The sequence below is a fragment of the Capsicum annuum genome, chromosome 12 (assembly GCF_002878395.1).
Source record: "Capsicum annuum cultivar UCD-10X-F1 chromosome 12, UCD10Xv1.1, whole genome shotgun sequence".
NCBI classification, from domain to species: Eukaryota; Viridiplantae; Streptophyta; class Magnoliopsida; order Solanales; family Solanaceae; genus Capsicum; species Capsicum annuum.
The window spans coordinates 89,202,647-89,208,512 of record NC_061122.1 but is presented as its reverse complement, the minus strand read 5'-3'; the positions used below and the strand labels follow the sequence as shown (position 1 = coordinate 89,208,512).

Here is a 5,866-nt window from a genome sequence, read left to right as displayed (position 1 = left end):
ATGTGTACGTTACGTAGTCAGTTATAGTTCATGTATATGAACCATTGCATTCAGCCTTACCTCATCTAGCATACCTGTACATTCTCATATGCTGACGTATACTTTTCTCTTATGCTATGGTGTCTTATTCCATAGGTTTAGAAGACTTAGCAGTGAGTCCTTATCATTCGAGGATGTTTATTATTTTATTATTACATTAGATTTAGTATTTTAGTAGATGGAGTTAGTTGGGGGACTGTCCCATCAACTCCTTATTCAGACAGTTTAGAGGCTTTTTCAGACTAGAGTACTTTTAGATAGTTTTTTTAGTTTTGGTGTTGTTATACTTTATTGAATTTTATTTCAGTATTGAACCTTATGTCAAGTTTGCTGCCAGTTTTCTATATTTTACAGTATATTATTCAGTGCTCAGTTATAGATACCAGTCATGGGTTAGCTTGTGATCCTTCGGGGTCATATGCATCGTATAGCATCCGGGGTTTAAAATTTGGGGCATTACAAACTAGGTATCAGAGCCTAAGGTTCAACAGTGTCCTAGGAATTCTGAAAAGCCACATCTAGTAGAGTCTTGTACATGGGTGCGTTGTGCACCATATTTATGTACAGGAGGCTATGAGATGTTTTAGGAATAGTTTCTCTTCTATCAGTATTCATGTCGTGCGAGAGAGCATGAGCTCCAGTAAAACCCACAGTATAATCTTTTTCTTTCTTTTGTTTATAGAATATACCTCCTTGTAGAGCTGATGCCCATAGAAATGATAACCAGCTACCTCAGGCCGTAGATTCTTTGAATGAGAATGTGTCACATGCAGAGTTTCAGGCAGCTTTTTAGGCGCTAGCCCAAGCTGTGACGATAAATATTCAAGGTAATTGTCAGGCTGTAGTCCCACCTCAGTAATATAAGGATTTAGCTACAGCTAGAATCAAAGATTTTATGAGAATGAACCCGCCAGAATTTTTTTGGTCAAAGGCAGGTGAGGACCCACAACTTTATCTTGATGAGGTAAAGAAGATCGCCCAAATTATGCATGTATCTGAAAAGGAAAGTGTAGAGTTAGCATTCTGTAGGATGAATAATGTTGCTTATGATTGGGTAGTGATGCGGAAGAATAATAGAGGGGAGGATGTAGCTTCCATGACTTGGCAGATATTTTATGATGCATTCTCAGACAAGTTTTTCCCACTTGAGATGAGGGAAGCTAAGATAGAAGATTTTATGAACCTGAGGCAGGGCTCTATGACATTGAAGGAGCATTGCCTCAAGTTCAACCAGTTGTCTAAGTATGCCTTGATCAGATGACTGACTAAGAGCAAGCATGAGTAAGTTTGTGACCGATGTGTCTGAGTTGGTGGTTAAGGAGTGTAGGACTGCTATGCTCAATAGAGACGTGGATTTTTCTAGATTGATGATGCACGCTCAGCAGATTAAGGTAGATAAAGCCAAGAAAAGAAAGAGAGAGTAAATAAGAGAGCCAGAACAGGTAGTTTTAGTTTTTCTCAGCCAGGGTCACAAGGTGGTAACCGTTCTCAGCATAGTCAAAAGTTTTCAGTCCAAACTCCATCTTTATCTAGTGCACCAGAACCAAAGTTCAAGAATGACAGTTATGATGGGGCGCCAGGCTCTAAAACCTAGGGTAGTATGAGAAGTGATCTTACCTATCCACTTTAAAAAGAGTGTGGTAGAAATCACCTAGGTACATGTAGAGCAGGCAGTGAGGTATGTTTTGGATGTGTAAGCTAGGTCACAAGCTGCGGGAGTGTAGAGTTTTGGCTCAGAGGGGTAAAAATTTGCGTCAATAGGGCACCACTTCCAGTCCCACTAGTGGTCAGTATCAGAATAGATTTTATGCACTTTAGGCTCACCATGATTAGGAAAGTTCCCTAACATAGATTCGGGTACGTTATGAGTCTTTCATCTTCATGATATGCTTTGTTAGATCCTTTTCTCCCAGTTTAGCTTAAGTTTTCAGCATGAGTTAGTCAGTAAAGCCGCAATTCAGTTTAAGAGTTACGCAGTCAAATTCGTATGGCTTGTTTTTCCCATCTTTCCATCTAGTCATATTATTAGAAATCTCAGGAATGTAACTATTCCCAAATAGAACATCCTAGTAGTTGCGAGTTTATCTCAGTTTATGAATTATGCATTAGTTTTAGATCCCAGATATTCAGTAATGATTCAGTTCGTAGATTCTTGTGCATCGCCCTAGTATCTCAGTGAAGTACGCATTCTTAGAGGGACATAGTATCCCAAGGGGGAGATACCTATGATTTTCCCAATGCTTTCATGTCCTTAAGCCCATCTAGTTTCACCCTTAGATTTTCCTTACAAACTCGATATCAGTCACCATTACATATTTAGTCATGCATTCATGAGTCAGGTATTCATGCATTAGATATGCATGTCCATTATAAAATTTTAGTAAATTAGTAACGTCACTTATCTAGTCATGCTTTAGATGTTTATGTCAAGTAAGTTCAGTGTATCAAAAATCGTTGCTTAGTCAGTCTCATTCGAGGATGAATATTCCCAAGGGGGAGATATTGTAAGACCACGAAATAAGCTTAATTCAGTCCATTAATGCTTGCCAAGGGGTCCTAGACTTAGAAAATTCTAGCTAAGTTTTCAGACTTAGTTTATATTTTTGGCTTTTGAAAGTTGGAAATCTCATTTCTTAACCTGAAAGTCCTTTAAATGTCTATATCTAAGTTAATTCATGATCAAGGATGTCAATAGAGATTTTCGGATGAGTTTTGGATTTTTTGGACCTCATTTAGACCAAGTTCTAGTGTCCAAAATAATGAGTCGATGTGATGTTGGCGTATTGCGTCGTCCATCGCATCGACAGATAAAATATTCCTCAGCTTAAGGCAATTTCTAGTGAGCCAATGTGATGTAGATGCGGGTGCATTGGTTATCGCGTCGGTGCTAATGACGCGGTGCATCGACCAGCACGTCGGTACCCAGTTTTTAGTCACTAAAACAGTCGCGACCCCAGGGTTATTTCAGTCTTTTTCCCACCCCTATATAGCCCTAAAACACGAGATTCAGCCATTATTCACTAAAGTACACTTGTCTTCTCTCAAATTCTCTCAAGAACAAGCATTAGGGTTCTTAGTTCAAGACTCAAAACTCAAGAATTTCACCATCAATCTTCTTAAAGTCAAGTATTAAGGTATGTTAGATGTTGATTCATGGGTACCTTCCTCCCATGAAGTTCAAGAATCCTTTTTCTAAATTCAAAAATTATATATTTATGAGTTTTTATGAATTATGTGAATTGATATTCATGTTCATGTTATTGTTGGGAATTGATTGTATTGTGAATGATAGACCATTGTCATGTTATTAAAAAATTATCATGCTTTATATTATCTATGCTATCGAGTCCTGAGGATATTTAATACCCGATAATTTAGCTTTGTGCCTAGATCCAGTGTCAGTTTCAAGACAATCTCAGTCGTGCCACAATCAGTAGAACTCAGTCAGTTATAGAACTTAGGATAACACAGTAACCTCAGTATCAGTCTAGTCCAACTCAGTAAATTAATTCAAAACTCAGTAGCATTCAGTCAGTTAATAGAATTCAGTAGTATTTTATTAGTCAATGGAACCCAGTAACTCAGTTCAGTTCAGTTAAATAGTACGATCAGTAACAACTCAGTCAGGCCTAGTATGAACTAGGAAATTAGTTTTGTCTTTTAGTTGGGAGTAGGATTCAGCACCGAGCAACCCTAGGGATGGGGGCACACCCCGTTAGTGAGGACTAGGTCCCTAGAAGAAATCCCTAAGTTCTAGAATTACGTAGCCAACATAGGTATGAGATGTCACCCGTTAGATAGGACTGACATACTCAGAGATCACCCACTAGTTTAGGACTGATCTTAGGGGTTACCCGTTAGATTAGTACTGACTCTATATCAATTGTCTTTACTCATGGCACGGTACTGACACCCTTCCTGCTGGGGTTATAGGTTGGACCCTAATTAGTTCAGAAAGGGGCATGTCGGTTAGATGACTACCTCCCACAGTTTCAGTCTCAGTCTTTAGAATAGAATTCAGATTAGTATTATAGAAATCAGGACTATTAGACACAATCACTTAGCTCAGTAAAGAACTTAGATAGTTGTATAGATTCAGAGATCACTCACTAGATAGGCCTGATCTCAGCTTCAGTCAATCAGATATCAGTATCAATAGACTCAATTATTAGAAATCCAGATATTAGAATTCAGTATTCAGTGATATTATGATTTCAATTATAGTTTATGCACTCATGACTGCATTCTCACTCAGTCATGTTCACGTTATGTAGTCAGTTATAGTTCATGCATATGAACCCTTGCCTTCAGCCTTACCTCATCTAGCATACCAGTATATTTTTACATATTGACACATACTTTTCTCTTGTGCTATGGTGTCTTATACCATAGGTTCAGAAGCATGGGATCCCAAGCTCCCTTAGCAGTTCAAATTCAGCCAGTAGCAGTAGACTTAGCAGTGAGTACTCATCATTAGAGGATGTTTCTTATTTTATTATTGCATTAGATTTAGTATTTCAGTAGATGGAGTTAGTTGGGGTATTGTCCTATCAACTCCTTATTCAGACAATTTAGAGGTTTTTTCAAACTAGAGTACTTTCAGACAATTGTATTAGTTTTGGTATTGTTCTACTTTATACAGTTTTATTTCAGTATTGAACCTTATGGCAAGTTTTCTACTAGTTTTCCATATTTTACAGTATATTATTCAGTGCTCAGTTACAGATATCAGTCATGGGTTAGCTTGTGGTCCTTCGGGGTCTAAGCACCGTGTAGCATCTGGGGTTCAAAATCTAGGGTGTTACATATAAACTGCTTCATTAACTCTTCCATATTGCTAGCTTGAGCAGTAGCTTGATTGTTCTGAGCTAGCTATTGATTTGGTTGCACTAGTCACTTGTACTGATTTGTATTGTGTGCCTGATTTTCACCCCATGAGAAATTGAGATGTTTCCTCCAGTTGGGATTATACGTGTTACCAAAATTCTGCTGTCCTTGACGATTTGCATTTCCTACGTAGTTGATAGAATCCGAACTAGCCATATAAGCGTCTCCTACATGCCCACCACTTCCATAAATCTCACACCAAGAATTCACCGTTTGGACTGCATTAGCTGTGGCTGCTATTTGTGTAACTCCTAACTTTATATTATTAAGCTGAGTAATTGTATGATTTTGCATGGCTTCTATCTGTGCTTGTAATGCAGTGAACTGGTTTACCTCTAATACCCCTGCAACCTTCCTAGGAGTACTCCTCGAATTAGCATACCAATTAGGATTCCCTTGTGAAATCTGATTTAGCAGTGTGTACAATTCTTCATACGTTTTCTCAAGAGCCTTCCCACCTGCTGCTGAATCTAAGAAAATCTTCACGTGTGGCTCCAATCCCTCAATGAGAGTATGAATAAGAACATTATTGGACTGATGATGGTGAGGGTAATTTATGAGCATACCCTTAAATCTCTCCCAAACTTGGTAGAGATTCTTTCCTTCTTTCTATCTGAAACTCAAGATCTCACTCCTCAAGCATGCAGTCTTTCCAGATGAAAATAATCAAATAAGAAACGTTCAAGCTAGATCTTCCCATAAAGTGATGGAGAGTGGTGGTTCGGCATGTAACCACTTTTTGCTTTCCCCATTAGGAAAAAAGGAAAGAGTGTCAATCTGATATAATTAGAACTCACCCCTTCAGGAATGTAAGTATCGCTTATTTCCAGGAAGGTCTGTATGTGCTGTTGTGGATCTTCGTGTGAAAGGCCACGAAATTACCCCACTAAATTCAGCAATTGCACCATATTCTGCTTCAATTCAAATCGACCACCTGGTT

At 38.4% G+C, this 5,866-nt stretch overlaps 1 non-coding gene across 1 annotated transcript; it reads left to right on the top strand.

The window, feature by feature from the left end:
• Positions 1-5,461: 5,461 nt before the first annotated feature.
• Positions 5,462-5,568, top strand: LOC124889861. The gene has a single exon (XR_007048775.1). It is a non-coding gene; the product is annotated as a small nucleolar RNA R71 (small nucleolar RNA).
• The last annotated feature ends 298 nt before the right edge of the window (positions 5,569-5,866 follow it).